Raw genomic sequence first — 15747 nt, 5'->3', positions numbered from 1 at the left:
GCCTGTGACTTTTATCATATATATTGTAATATCACAGCATTCAACTGCTCAATTACAATAAATGGGTAGAGGCCCAATTATAGCCGGACATGTGTGTAATAACAGGGAGATAATTGCAGAGTGTTTGCTGTATCCGTTTTAAGAGCCACCAGGGATGTCTTCAGTCAGCTGCTGCTCGGAAAACCCGTTTCAGCCGTCTCATTCTAGCTGCCGCACTGCACAGGAAGCCTCTGGTAACAGTGGGTTGTGAACTATAATATCAGGTATGGTGTATGTGAAATATTAACTAACAAACAGCTAAGCGTCGCCGCCATATGCCTGTATGTTGCCATTCAAAGAATCCGTCAGCCCGAGTCTGTGTACGTCCTTCACGCATCACGGGCGCGCGCGCACGTCAACACCTTGGGGGATACAAAAGGTCTTCCAGCAGCTACTACACACACATACACGCACACAGAGACGGCACTATAGCAGGAGATGAACATCTGATTTGTCACATTTGAAACGCTAATGTTTAAACCAAAAGGAAGAGCACACAGTAATGTGTTCATTCATCTGCATAAACACCACCTGTCCCGGCGCAGACAACTCCTCAAGCAGCAAAAGTTTAGCAGCAGCCGGCGCGGCGAGCCAATCAGTGCGGGCCCAGCTGTGGTTTCACAAACCCGTAGCGTTTTCAAGTGTCAGAAAGCGCTCTGAGTACCGTCGGTGGTGCTGGAGAGAGAATACTTTCATTTCATGTCAACCGCCAGCGAGACGAATAGGCGACACGATAACAACAAGAAAACAGGGCGAGACATCACGATTGACATCCAAAGGTAATTTATGCTGGCCCTTTATTTACTCACGCGGCTTCCATATACGCAGCGAGAGTTGTTCTTGAAGGCTAATTTGGAGCATCTTTGGCATATTGCAGGCCTCTCTCTCCTTAAGAATTCCCATCATTTGTCTGAGGCAGGAGCAACGCGTTATCAAAATCCAGAACACCATTGATCACCTCGCCTCTTTTTTCTTCTTCTTTTTTTTATTATCAACCCAGCAACAGCTCCTTAGTTTCAGAGCTTTTGTTTGTTTGTTTTTTGTCTTTTCTCCAACAGTGACAGTTACCGTCTTGACTCCTTTCCACGAGCGTAGTGTGGCATGTTCCTCAAATGGTGTTTGTAATGAGAAGGGAAGCTCGGCTGCCATGACGCCTCTTGAGCTGCTTGAGAGGGACGAATGCTTGTAGTTAGTTTAGATGGCTAAGGGGAGAATGATATCTGGTGGTATTATTATTTTAATAAATTACCAATCATTCAAAGGGCAGCCTTGATAACATTCAGGATTTTTTAAAGGCTTTTTCACCAAATAGAAGTCACCCGTTTCCTTTGACCGCAACTTTTGCTTTTTGCTTGTTTGCTAAATACAACTCAAGTATTTGTTGCTTTTAAAAGATGCACCAGAAAATCTTTTATCACAGTTCAGGTAATGGTCACTTCTTTCTTGTAGCCCACTTTCCACAAGTGTCACTCAAATGGTGTTTGTAATGAGAAGGAAAGCTCACCCGCCATGACACCTCTTGACACTTGGGAGGAATGCTTGTTGTTAGTTTGGATGATTAATGTTTCACACAGCAATATTTTAAAATGGCTTGCAGATTTTTAAAACCTCTGAGACGAGGTTTTAAAAATGCCGATTAAAAAATCTGAAATAGAACAGGTTGGTAATAGGTGTCAATGGCAGGAGCAACACTGAACACAAACAGATTTCATTCACCGATATTCAAACTTCAAACAGGAAACCAAACATTTTAGTTCAGCGTAAACAAACATGGCTGACTGGGAAGAAGCAGTGACAATAGTTTGTGGACTATCTTTAAAAGAGAATAAGCAATGCAAAGAGTCTTTTTGGAGTGTGATGGAGGTTTTTTTTCTTTTATTGTGTTTTCACACCTGATAATCCATCAAACTTGGTTTGATTGGTGAACAAAATCGCAGTATTTATTACATTTTCAGCTGTTGTGGTTCACTTTCACGCTCCACTGTGGCAAACTATCAAAACTAATTGAAAAACCTGTTCTTCACTTCTTAACCTTGCTGAGTTTACTGGACTGTCACACCTGACATCTGTCGAAATAGAAAGAAGACAAAACGACGTCCACAGAGCATCAGGAAGACTGTTAGAAACGTCCTTGTATTGTTTATTCTTTGTTAAACATCTACAAACTACTGCTACTGTTTTTTCCCAGGCGGCCATGTTTGTGTTTGTCTCTGGTAAAAGACCACAAGTCATTTCTCCCTGCAGTGCTAGATTTGCGTGTTTGTTTTAGTTCTATTGACTTAGAATGTCCTGCGCTGCAGTCCGCTTCCTGCTTTTGGAGCGGACTTGGGTCCACTTGCATCCCCATATGTATTTGAACCGCGCCACAGTTCACTTTAACTGAACCAAGACGTAGGTTTGTTGGTGGATGAGAGTTCACATTTTTGGTCTGCATCAGAGTTTGATTGTGCATTCGGACCCCAAACAAACCGAACTTCCCAGGTGATTGGATTAGAGTTTGATTAAAGTGGACTAAGCAGGGCTGGTGTGAATGCACCCTTAGATTCCACTCTGTCTTTCTGTCACCTCGCTTTATGGTTGGCTAAATGTCACCTTCAACAAGTCGTGCTCTCCTTTGTCCTTGAGGAACACCAATATCGCAAGACATTGGTGCAATGTCTGGCGGTGTCATTGGACCAATGTCCAATATCGCAAGGCACTGGACATTGGTACAATGTCTTGCGATATTGGACCAAGACATCCAACATGTTGAGTATACCCGATATTTGATCACAGTGGGTCCCAACGTCCTACTGAATGGACCGGGTCACTCTTGGCACATCACACATGGCAGGAAGATCTCTTAAGCCATCCTGATAATCTGGATGTCTTTAAAGTTGTCGAAAAGGGGAAATTGGGACAAAAAATCTTATGTCATCTTATGTCAAGGCATAAGATGACAATAACATCAGCCATTGTCATTATTTTAAGAAATTAATAAAGTGCTGTGTAGTCTTGATCACATTCAGGATTTTTATTAAGGCCTTCGGAATTCACCAAATAGAAGTTATCTGTTCCTTTTGACCGCAACATTTTTTCTGCTTATTTGCTAAATGCAATTCAATTATTTGTTGCTTTTAAAAGATGCACTGAGAAATCTTTCATCGCAGTTTAGGTAATGGTCACTTCTTTCAAGTAGCCCACTTTCGGGAGAAGCTTTTAGAGGTCCAATTGTGGGTAAGTCTACTGTCACCAAAATCATAGGATGGATCCGCAGGGGGAAGAAAGGCCCAATTAGAGATCATTTGGCAAAGAAGCTTTCGATTGCTTTCACTCTGGTATTATTTGCTCTTTTGTTGACCTCTGCTGAGAGCAGAGGCGGATTCTCTGACGGCCAGAAGAGGGGCCGCCGCCACGCTGTTCTTTCATCTAGCATTGTGAGAGCACAAGTGCCTGCGTCCGCCGACCACTTTAATCAACTTAATGCAACTGATACAGCCTGTTGTTACGAGCCTCCTGCACAATTCAAAGAGGCCCACAGATGGGTAACACCGCTGCGGAGGCTTTTTTACCCCCAAACCTCTGCTGCCAACAAGTGCTATGGGGGTTAGAGACAGAGGAACAAGGAAGATAGGGGTCATGGGACAGACAGACAGACAGACATCACTCAGACAAGCTGTCTGCTCGTGCCATGCTGGTTCCTCTCTACAATCCCTCCACATCCACATCTTTACAAGGGCTACACAAGCACATCTGATATGAAATGTGGGTGATGGACCTTTGTTTAGTTCAAAGGTTTATACCTCTTTATTCCTAAGTCCCTTTGTGAATCCTCACTCTCTGAAATATGTATAACTGTCCTTTTTATTCCAGTCATCTGAGGGAGAAATCAAAGCCCGAAGTTTCTGAGAGAAGCAGTTTGAAATGTCCATACGGTGTCAGCTTTTACTAACCTACTACCTTCTGCCGAACCCGCCTGCGACCTTCGGAAAACCGTCCGTTTTTTTTTGTGTTTTTTTTCCTGCCCCTTCACTGCTCAAACCAAATAAATACAGAACTCAAAGGGTAGGATCTGTCCAGTTTACTTTCATTGCATTGAAATAGTCACAGCATATGGTGGGTTGTTAAGGTGTTCTGACCCTCTGAGCTTTTCGTCTCATTACAAACATGATTTTATATCATAGAGCAACACAAAGTGGTGTACACTTAAAAAGAGGATAGAAAGGTTAACATTGCTTTCAACATGCAAAAATATGAATTCAGACTGAACATTGTTTATTTTTCTTTGCCTCAGGTTTTCAATTGGACTAAGCAGTTTTAACAGTTTGCGCGTACAATACTTTGTAGAAGTCTGGTGGACCTGCTGACTTTGAAGGTTGGATTTTCAATGTTCTAACACTCCAAAAAAGTAGAAATCTAGTTATTTAATTTAACTGCAAAACAAATACATGCTATATCACAATTATATTAATGGTTGGACTCAATTTAACATTTTTAATGGAGCTAATGGCAGGGTCTGTAATTAATCACGGTTAATTGCATTTTCATCAAACTACAACAAAAAGTGGAACAAGTTCAATTCAAACGCCAATATATTCATTGTTTTATAGCAGGTTCCCAAGCATTTGCATTTTGGATGTCTTTGCTGCTGGTACATGGTTAGCACTTACATGCTATTTTAGGCTTTAATAGCCTTCTCTGATAGGCTAACTCCTTTTAGCACCATTTGATCGCAAAATTTTTATTTTGTAGCATTCAATAAGCTCTTTCTTTAGAAGCAAAAATTAACCCCCAGTGAACGTCAAACGCTGTTGTTTGTAGCTTGTGTGTCAGATTTACGGGTGCACCAGAAACGTGTGACTATTAAGGTTCCATCCAGAACCTTTTGTTTTTGAAGGAAAAAAAGTGACCGTGAGTATGTTGTGTATATGTGATATCTATGTGTGATATAATATTGTATGTGATATATATGATGTGTTGGTGCATTGCATAATAATATGCAAATATCTATTTGTTTTATTTGTTTTTATTTTCCTTTTTGTAAATATTCTGTTGGACCCCAGTCAAAATAGTTGTAGTTCTATGCAGTTAAGGGGGATCTTGATAAACAAATAACTCACCTATGATACATGGAGATGGCAGCATCATGTTGTGGGGATGCATCTCTTCAGAGAGAAGGCAATCAGAGTTGACGGGATTAAGAAAGGAGCAAAAAACAAAAAAAAAACCCTAAAAAACTGGAGTCTCTAAAAGACTGTGGTGCTAAACACACAGGCAGACAGACCTGCATTGAAAAGATTTAAATCCAAGATATGATATTGTACATTCACGTGTTAGGATGACTTGATGTCTAAACCAGCCGTATATCCATTAGATCATTTGTGCTAAGCCTGCAAATTGTTTTTCACAGACTTCTTCCATTGAGTCCGACTGAGCTTGGAGCGATTCTGCGAAGGATAGCTAAAGATTTCTGCCTCTATCTGTCCAAAGGTGGTAGAGACATACCAAGATGCTCCTGCTGCTGGAAGTGAGTACAAATGCCTGTCACATTTATTTAGATTTATACAAAACCAACTAAAAACCATGTAATGTTTTTAATTCCTTTTGCATCACAATTATGTTCTCCTTTGTGTTGGTCTCCCAACTAAAATTCCAATGAAACATGTAGGAGTTTCTGGTTGCAGAGCCATACTGACATATTTCAAGAGGTGTGAATACTTAAGCACATTTTCCCCCCTTTATATTAACTGTGGACTCAGAAAACGACCAAATGTTTTCTTTTATCATTCCCAGACAAAATGTTTAAAATTCAAGAAGCGTACTCAGTTTTTTTTTTTTTTGAACCATGCCTGTATATCTACACCTCCACACTCTCCTCAGTTGGCTCACACAGAGTTTAGAGTAATTCTGGACAAATGTTTGCTTCAGTCAATCAATACATTCTCACCTGAGCAGGAGACTGTGACTGGAGGTGGTAATTTGGAGCCTAACAGCAGTTTTATCTGCACATCATAACACCGACAGCCATCTTTATTTTAAAAAACATTGTTTTCCTTCGCTTTGACTTGCTGTGCCTTTGTGAATTTTTGGAAAGCGCAGATGTTGAAGGGGTACGGGGAGGTGGGGGGGTGTAGATGTATGAAGGATTCTCAAATGCCCACCTCTGCTCAGAGATAACACTTCACAAAAATCACTGATGTTTTAACACAACTTTAACTTTGTAATCAGAGAGCACGTGGCAGCCAATTTGTGGGAAAACGATGGCGGGATCTCAGATCCATCTCGTTAACATCCGCTCTCATTTTCTGCCATGCAAAGGAAATTTAATTGAGTGCTGCAGAAGCCCCACAAAAGGACAGAGAGAGAGGGAGACACACACAGGCCTCCGAGGCATGACATTGTTTTTGACTTGGCAAAGTGCTGAGCTCAACAGCAGACCACTAACAAGGAGACAATCGGCCCTGAAGGAAGGATGCATACAAAGAATGGCAGGAGGACTCTTCTTTTAAAGCGGAAGCCCAACACTCGATCACAACAAAGGTCCGCGTGGCGGCGTGGAGATCCTCTTCGCACTCCGTCTCCCGTGCTTCGTTTTATATTTGCACTGCGTTTCAGCGTCGACATTAAGATTTCTCTTAGATATAAATAATTTAGCTTTTGCTTGGAGATCGTTTTCAAAAGAACGCCGTCAGAAGAGAAAAAGGGAGAATAAAAAACAACAGAAAAAAAAACTCCGTATCAACTCACTTTTATCCAACATTGAGAACAAACCAATCTGAGGCATTGATGTTATTTCTGTGCTTTGTTGTTTGAATTGAAGCGATGATCCCCGAGACACAGCAGAGGTTTTGTTTTTATCTTTGGATTAAGGAAGCATGGACCGCTTTCAGATTGGAGAACGCTCTCACTGGGGTCAAATAACAGATTAATAGGTCCGGTAATGAGCTCCCTGGAGTGTCCAAGTCTCTCCGACTCCCCCAGCCTCCATTATGTCTTTTTTTATGATGGATGACTGCAAACATCATTCACACATCTCCAAGAAAAATGACTTGGATGCCATTTGTGTGAAGGAGAAACATCAGCTCTGGTGATATATAGTTTTGGTATGATGTTCTCTTTTGTATCTTTGTCATCCGTGCTTGAACTGTCACTGCTGTCTCCTTTTGTTTGGTCTGCTCTCTGTAACGGCACTGTTAACATGCCGCTCTGGGTTTCTTGAAGGAACTTAAAAGTACGCTGGATGTTAAATCTGGTGATTTTTGTCAGTTCTGATGCAATCACCATCCTCGTATTCAGACCACACCTATGAATGACAAGCTACCTTTTGCAGGGGACAAAAAGGAGTTAAGGGTTTTGGGTAATTGAAAATATAGAAACAGATTCTTTTAATGCTCCCAAGATGGATGTTCTGTACCGAGATGCAGATTTTAGTCCTACTACACAAAATATCTATTCTAATTTTCTTGCTGTGATTAGTTATTAATTGGTCATAATAGAAGTAGGATGACAATAACAGTAGCTACCTTAAAGGATGTTTTCCCACCTGATAGTCTGGGACTGGGCTCGATTGGGGACCAAAATTGCAACATTTGTTCCATTTTCCGTTTGCTTTCACACTGCACTATGCCAAACACTTTGAAGAATCTGTTTGTCTCCTTACCTGAAGACAAAAACCTCAGAAGAAAACACTCAATGCATCTTCCTTCTTCATGAAATGTAAACAAAAATGCAGTGGCATCAGATTGTAGCGGTTATAGAATTTAACATTTGTTTTTGTTAAAAGACTACAAGCCATTTCGCTTTCTACCACTAGAGTTGCATTTGTTTTTGGTTGTATTTACCCAGAATTCCCTCAGCTATAGTGTGCTTCCTGCTTTTGAAGCGGTCTCTGGTCCACTTGGCTTTCAAACTGCACCAGAGTTCACTTTAATTGAACTGAAACTTGTATTTGTGCAGACCAGAGTTCATCTTTTGGTCTGCACTAGTGTCCCATTATGCATTCACACCTCCCCAAACAAACCAGACCTTCCACGCAAATGAACTAGAGTTGGATCAAAGTGGACCCAACAGGGCTGGTGGGAATGAATCCCAAGTCTTTTTAACTCAGTGACAGGATCTATAGATGTTGGGTATACCCAGAAGACTGTTGCATTGGGTTCAGTGAGCTGAAAAAATAGAAATGTTAACTTCCCAACCAGCTGGTCACTGATCAAACTGAACCTGAATTGATTCCAGTAAAGGTCCAATTTCCAATGCATCTCTTGAAGATTGATTTTATTCTTGTAGTCATGTTTGAACAAAATAGGTCAAAGGAAAAAAAAAAGACACCTAAGGGTCAGGAATTTGATGTATTCAAAAATCATCGGTATCTGCAATAATGTCACCATATTTACTTGGTATCAGATCAATATCAAAATATGCAATATCATATTTTGATATGATAAAAGCCAGAAATGATTTTATCATATCAAAAAAAGCACTTTTCATATGATAAAAAAATGCTTTTTTTATCAATAATTTAAGAGTATAGATGAATGTAAGTTAAATCCAAATTGGGTGAAAAGCGTAAAATTTTCAATTAACTATAAATGACAACATGACACCATTGTGACTCTGACGGACATTTCAGGATATAAAGATGTTCACATGCAAGTCATATTGGCAGAAAGTTTTCTTTCTTTTTTTTTTTTGTTCATTGGTGTAGCAACTATGCTTACAACCTTGTATCCCATAAACCAGATTGTAGCTACGAACTGAAAGATAAATACAAGGGTCTAAAATTCAAAGCCATAGTTTTACGCTAATGCTATGCTGAGACTTCAGTCTGCCTGCTCTCATCGTGCCATCTTTGATGAGCAGCAGGGAATGTTTAAAATCCTTAACGGTGTCAGCCTTGTCATCCAGAGGCTGATTAAGAAGTGTCAGGAGTGGAGCATAATCAGCTGCCAGAGCGGCTCCCCTGGTCAGATATCTCTGTCCACCGTCATTAACTGACCTTACACGCAAAGAGAATTGCCAAAGAAGGAGGACAGATAGAACAGCAGTCGCGGGAGACAGATCTCAGAAGGTGATTACTTTATGCTACGCCATGGAGCGATGCTAATGACCTCTGTGCTCTTGCATTAATGGCCTTTGCTGTCACATTAAAATGTGGCAGAGGTGTATGACGAGGTCCTCACCTCTCTGAGACAGTTTAATCAGAGAACGCTCTACTAATACTTGGAATGAGGTTGGTGTTTGCAATGTGCCAGGGATGAATAGTTGGGAGGGAGATGGATAAAAAAAATCACCTAAAGAATAAATTTATGCCGTATTCTGTATGTGTGTAAGGGAGAGTGAACAAGAGAGAGAGATTAGGTTAAAGCCAAGATAAAGATATGCAATAAGTTTGGAGTGTCAACAAGATTCAGAGACTTTTACACAGGAATAATTTGTTTGAGAAGCTTTGTTGGGTTTTAGCATTCATAATGGGAAAGAATCAGCGCTGCTGAAAGTCACGACTGATATTCATATAGATAGCCTTAGATAATAATCTTTTACAGATGATATTGCTGGGGATTATCACCAGGCATACTAAATGCATCATTTTCTGCCAGATTCCATTTTGATTATGTTATTGATGACTTATCTTCTGATATCTACAGCGTTCTACAAGGTTCACACTTTGGAGCAAAACCGTTTACTAGGGATTTTGCGATCCGATCCCAGGTATCTTGTCTTCTGGATCCGATTGTGGTATTTTAAATTCACAGGTAGCGGGAGTCTTCTCTCTCTAACCTTCAGAAAATATGTCCACAGATGGGCAAATAAATGTGAAATATTGTCTCTTCATTACCCCTCCTGCTAATGCTAAAGCTAAAACCTCTGCTAATGATAAAACGTCAGCCAATCACGCCATTCAGTCATTGTGATAGCTAGTTAACACAGCATTAAAATGATTTCTAATTCATAAAAGGATTTTTACCATATAAAAATTGTTTTATTGCCTCTACTCTCATCTGCTTTAATTTATCATTTGCTTATTTGAACTCCTTGAACCTATATTCTTTAGCTTTCAGAACTAATTTGGTGTCATTTGACCTTCTTAAGGCAAGTGTTTGGTTCTTAAACTCACACATTCACACTGAACTGTGATGTCACTACATTGTTTGGTCAGTTATAGATTTAAGTTTTATTCTCGTTTGTTCCCTTTTGGTCTTTTTTTTCCAGTTAACTCTCCTTTTGAGTTTTACACAGAGGTTTAGCTGAATACTGTTATGTGTGCAACAAACACTGGAGACAAAGGCTCAGGATTATAACTTAAATTTTTAGCCGCACTACCACTCAATTTATTTTCCACACTCTTCTTTTCTCCCTTGTAAACTATTACACAGTGGCACCTCTGGTCTGATGGAGTAACAGCAACAACTATGGTTCTATGATCCCACACATGGATGATATTTTCAAATGACATGTAACATGGAAAACAAAAAGAAAATTACTGTAAACTGTCAAAATAGAGGTAACAAAAAGAATATGTGCAGCTGACAGTCCCTGTGCAGAATTATTAGGTCTTAAAAATTTTAGGACTTTTAAAATATGCAGACTGATTAGGCCTGTCGTGATAAACAATAAATCAATTAATCGCACGATAAATTAAACCTATCGACCTCAGTTTAATTATCGGCTTTATCGTCTCTTCCTGCCTTTTTTCTTTCTCTTGATGACACGGAATGAAAAAAGGCTCAACTCCGGTGCTCTCCACTGACCCTCCCTTCCTCATTTCCGTAGTGTAATGTCCAGCGCACACGACACGAGTCGTCAGCCGATTGTCGACCCATTTTCAAACCCTGAGAGACACATTAGCCGACAGAAATCCTAGGTATAACGGTTCGATCGTGCTGCGTGGTGTCCAGCCACATGGGCACAAAAAATGGCTACAAGTCCAGTTAACTAATTTTAAAATCAGGCATTAATCAATCAATGCTTTACTAGTATCTACTTGTGATGCATTTGGCTAGAGTCAGCGTAAAGTCCTGACTGAATGAAAAATCATTATAACCTATTTATGTCACGTTAAATAGAGTTAAATTAGAGTTCTAATATTTCATTAATGAATGCTTGCTAGCTGTTTCTTCTGGTTCATAATTTTTGTGCTAAGCTCGACCAGTGATCATGCTGCAACTTCAGCTTCACTTTTATGTCATGAACACAGAATTGACAGAGGATTCAAAAGCAAACTCTGTCCAGACAACATGCATGAAGTCTATGGGAATTTCTTTCTTTTTGAAAAATAAACTAGCTGCCCCATAAGGAAATACTTTGTGTCATGCACAAATATAAAAACCTCCAGTTTAGCCACTGTGGCTGTGGGACTGAGTTACTTTATCCTGAACTGTGTCGGTTTCTGTTAGAGCTTTAATAAATCTCCAGCAGTGGGAGATGGATTCATATATCATGGAAACCTGCTTCATAGTGAACAGATATGATTGACTGGCAGAGCTTACTGAGATTGCATGCAAATGAAAATGGTATAATATAGTACATATTATTCTATAAGAGACAAAGACTTAACATCCTTCTAAACTGTTTGCCTTATGCTCCTGGCTGATCTCTTCATTATTCTGCAGCTCTACAGTGATTACTGCTGGATTTGGCCAGTCGCTCTAACTCATAATATAAATCACCTGTACCCTTAATATATGTCTCTATAAACATAATGTCAATTTAACCTTTCACACAACTTTTATTTCCCTTTATTTGAAAGGAAAAAAAACAGTGCACTGTACTGAGAAAAATGATTCGCCCCCTTACAGATTTCTTTTTTTCCTGTCTCTTGGTTTTATTGTCACACTTAAAAGTTTCAGATAATCAAACAACTTTTAATGCCAGACAGAGTAAATACAGCTTGCACTTTTCAAGTTGTTTTCATTTGTCAGGCGGAGATATATATATATATATATATATATAGTGCTTATAATGACTGACAGCGTGTCTGTTACAATCTGCGTAAAACTTTGTCAATTTTTGCTAATGTCGGGGGGGTGGAGACAGTTTATTTTCCTACTGCCACCGTTTTCAAGTTGTTGTTTTTTTTAATTGCTGTGTTTCCATTAAGCGGATTTATTTCAAAATGTCAAATCGGGCAATTACTTGGTCAACGGAGACACAGATACTGAGTCTTTTCAGCACTGTAAAGGATTATTTACAAATCAAAATCAAATAAAATTTTATTTCAATAGCACGTTTCAGCAGCAAGGCATGTTAAAGTGATTTACATCATTAAATGAGAAACTCTTACCCACTCCAATTTGGGGAATAGTTTAAATTCAGGCACATTAGAGAGTATTTGAGAATGAACGGTCTGTTTGAGGTTGTGATACAGCTTCTCGCATAGGTTTGGATCATTGTCCTGCTGCTAAGTGAGACTGAGTTTCAGTCACTAATGGCTGGACATTTTCCTCCAGGATCCTCAGAAAAAGAGTTTATGGTTCCATCAATTATGGCAAGTTGGGTCCTAAAGCAACAAAGCAGAAAATCACAATACCACCGCCAAATCTTACTCTTGGTGTGATGTTAATCAATTTGCTGTGATAATTTTATGTCAAATGACTCCCTCCAAAAAGTGTCCACAAGTTATATTGCCAAACGAGCAAATGTGAGATGGGTCTTTTGTGATTTGTTAGCAGAGGTTTTAGCCTTAGAACTCCAGTCCTTTTTGTCCACTTTTATTGCTGCATCATGAACTCTGACCTTAACTGAGGCAAGTGAGCCCTGCAGAGCTTCAGATGTTCATCTGGGGTTTTTCTGTCCTTGTGAATATGGTAGACCCTCACAGTACCTTTTAAAAATTCTGCTCTTGAATTTCCTTAGACCAAAACATCAAGTGTTGTTTCTTCTTCGTGGTCTGCAACCTGCCACTGTAGAGTCACTAGTGGCCTTTTGGAACTTCCACAGTGGACTCTTAATAACTTTGGATAAAAATGAAGAACCAAATGTTTTAAAACATAGATATAATAACATTCTTTTTTTTGCAGTTTGCCAGATCTTGGTGAAATAATTGCACTGAATTTCCACAACAGAATGACACGATGAGTACCAGTAATATTTTTACATCTATTCTTCCTCATTAGGTTGTGCTTCACAAATATCAACATCCCCCAGAATAAAATGCATCCATTCTCGTTTTGAAAGAAGTTTCAAGCTTTCCTTTATAGTAAAATGCAAACAAAGATATAAAGTTGGGATTCTTTAAAAATAACAAATTTCCTAATCTACATATTTAAAATACAATATATATGTTGTCTGTCTTTGTAAAGATCATGTAACATTAGTGGCTTTAAACACGTTTCATGTAGCTGAGCTGAGGGCAAAAATAGATTGTAAAGGTTGCAGACATGTACAATACATATTCAGTCATTTTGTGTTTCTACAGGTCAAATAATTAGACCTGTGTGAGATCAGTGAAGCTGAACCAAAATGTTCTCAATCAGGGTTAATTGTGATTTAATAAGGAAATGATTACTTACTTTACCCGGAGCCAGTTTGGTTTGGACTGCTGCTTCTTTACTGAATAAAACCACTTTTCTAATATTAAAATTTATTTGTTGATCTTAAGCATTTGTGATTCAGAAGGACAAATATGTGTCTCTGTGTTGTACATGAACGTGGTCATTTTCCGTTTTTGGATCTTGGTTTTCGCGTGTCAAGTGGGGTCAAAGCTGGTGTGTTTGGGTCGCCCCACCAATACTGATGTCATTGCGCTTCTATCCCCTCTGTGTGAAACCAGGCCCTGCAGGCAAATGCGCGCCATCTCTGGGTCACAGGGTCTTTGGGTGCATGTAGCGTATGGAACATTCACGGCGACGTCGCTGGGATCACATCGTACTGCTTCTTGAACTCTACTTTTGTTTACTTTCCCCAGTTTTACTTTAAAAATAACCCAGTTTCATTTTTCCATGTAATTCAGACAAAACAAGAGGTATAAAGCTCACTAAATCCCCCTTCTTTATTTTAAATTTTTTGTCTTTATCAGCCAACGAGAGCACGGAGCTTCTTTGTTTCCATATCTTCATTGCAGACAGCAGCAGTTAAATGCTTGCCGTGTGATTCCTGCGTCTTCATCAGACCCAGGCCTGAAGGAAAAGTGTCGTCTTTGAATTCGCTGCAGAAGCACAGAGCTCTGGCCCCCTTTTTTTTTTCCTCTCGACTTGCCCCTTGAAGTTTTTTTTTTTTTTTTTCCTCCTTCTTTCAGCTGAAAAGAGCAGGATTGTGCTTTTAAAAAAGAGGAGTTTAATCTGGGGAATGAGTGCTTTGCCATGAAGCCCAGCTCTAGGGAGAGTGCCAAGCAGGGCTGGGCAGTGTATTAATATTTAAATTCCAGTCCAGATAATCAATAGAAGGGGGTACTTCTGTGCGCCGTTACCCTCAGATGGGAAACGATAATAGGGAGAAAACCTGCTGATTAGCCTCCTTAGAAGCTCTCTTCTCTGTGTAGTGCTCAATACTTTAGGAGTGATTATAACCTATTGAGGCAGAAAACCTGATCGAATATGACCTCTTTTGAGTTCCTTGTTCCCTCAATAGTGTGTCAAAAAGAGCATTCAGGAGTTCGTGTTGCAAGATCACGCCTCTCTGAATTATTCTAAAAATTTTTTTTTGGTTGCATATGGTGCCCAAGCAGAATTTCAAGCTGCCTTTATGTCCTAACATAATGCATTAATATGACTGCTACTGCCTTAACAGGCACCGTTGGGTAACTTATATTTCATTCTTCTTTTCAGTCTACATAAAAAAAAAAATTAAAAAAAATCCCAGCTTAGTCCTTTTTGTCTTTTGAATGCTTTGAACTCCTTTCAGCCTTTAGGGGGACTTTTTCTGCTGTGGGTTGTGGTGTGCATTCACTGTAAAGGCACTCAATGCCGCAATAAGACCACAAGCAAAACTGAGTGTCTTAAGCGGGACCACACATCTGAGGCATTTGCATAATTTAAGGGGGGAAGAGAAAGAAAGAAGGCAAGAAACCAGTGCTCCTTATTTAAGATGAGAATCGAGGCGATGCGTACCTCTCTCGACCTGTTGGTTTAGCTGCATGTCTCGGTCAAAACGGCCTCACAAGGGCCCAAATGAAAAGTCTTGGAATTTATACCCTTACAGGGTATGATTCGTCTTTTTGTGCCGTTGCGGGGTTTACCCACTTTAAAGTCTCCCCGTCACACAACGTGCCTAAAATCTTGATGTTTAAGAGAGGTCAGGATTTTTTTTTTTTTTTTTGCCTTTGTCCTCACTTAGTTAAAGCGTCAGACATAAAGAAAAAGGGGTGTGGGGAAAGGAGGGTTGTGGGGGTTCCAGCGGGATAATATCTTGTTTGAAGGGCCAGCAGAAAGAAAAGCAGAAGGAGCTGAAGTAGTGGTGGCGAGGATCTTGAAAGAGAGCAAGGCCAAAGCTGAACTGCTCAGTTCATTTTCCACCTCACTGGCCATCGTAATCCATCTCGGCCAGCTGCTAACAAGATTGAGTCTGAAGTTTACCTCCACAATGAGATAATCAGATTAAGATGCACAAAGATCAAATAATGACCCGGCTTTAGGGCAAGTTCAGCAGGCCCTTGATTGTGATGTGTGGTCCTTCAGTTATATTAAAGAATTCCTAATGTCTTGCCCAAACGTGTATGTAATTATCCAAGGAAGACAATTTGCATTGACTGGACATAGATGGTATCTATCTGTCTGTCTCTCTGTCTTTTAAATC

General features: G+C 39.8%; 1 long non-coding RNA gene across 1 annotated transcript in view; it reads left to right on the top strand.

Moving 5' to 3' along the window:
* The first annotated feature begins 399 nt into the window (after positions 1-399).
* LOC103463974 (uncharacterized) overlaps positions 400-15747 on the top strand; it is a 69859-nt gene continuing 54511 nt past the window's right edge. Inside the window, exons 1-2 of the long non-coding RNA XR_533563.2 lie at positions 400-818; positions 5429-5545. This is a non-coding gene — a long non-coding RNA (uncharacterized LOC103463974). The remainder of the gene's footprint in view (positions 819-5428; positions 5546-15747) is intronic.

This window comes from Poecilia reticulata, chromosome 4 (assembly GCF_904066995.2).
Source record: "Poecilia reticulata chromosome 4, P_reticulata-male-v2, whole genome shotgun sequence".
Lineage (NCBI taxonomy): Eukaryota > Metazoa > Chordata > Actinopteri > Cyprinodontiformes > Poeciliidae > Poecilia > Poecilia reticulata.
Note: the sequence above shows the minus strand (reverse complement) of the source record. Positions and strands in the feature narration are given on the sequence as shown.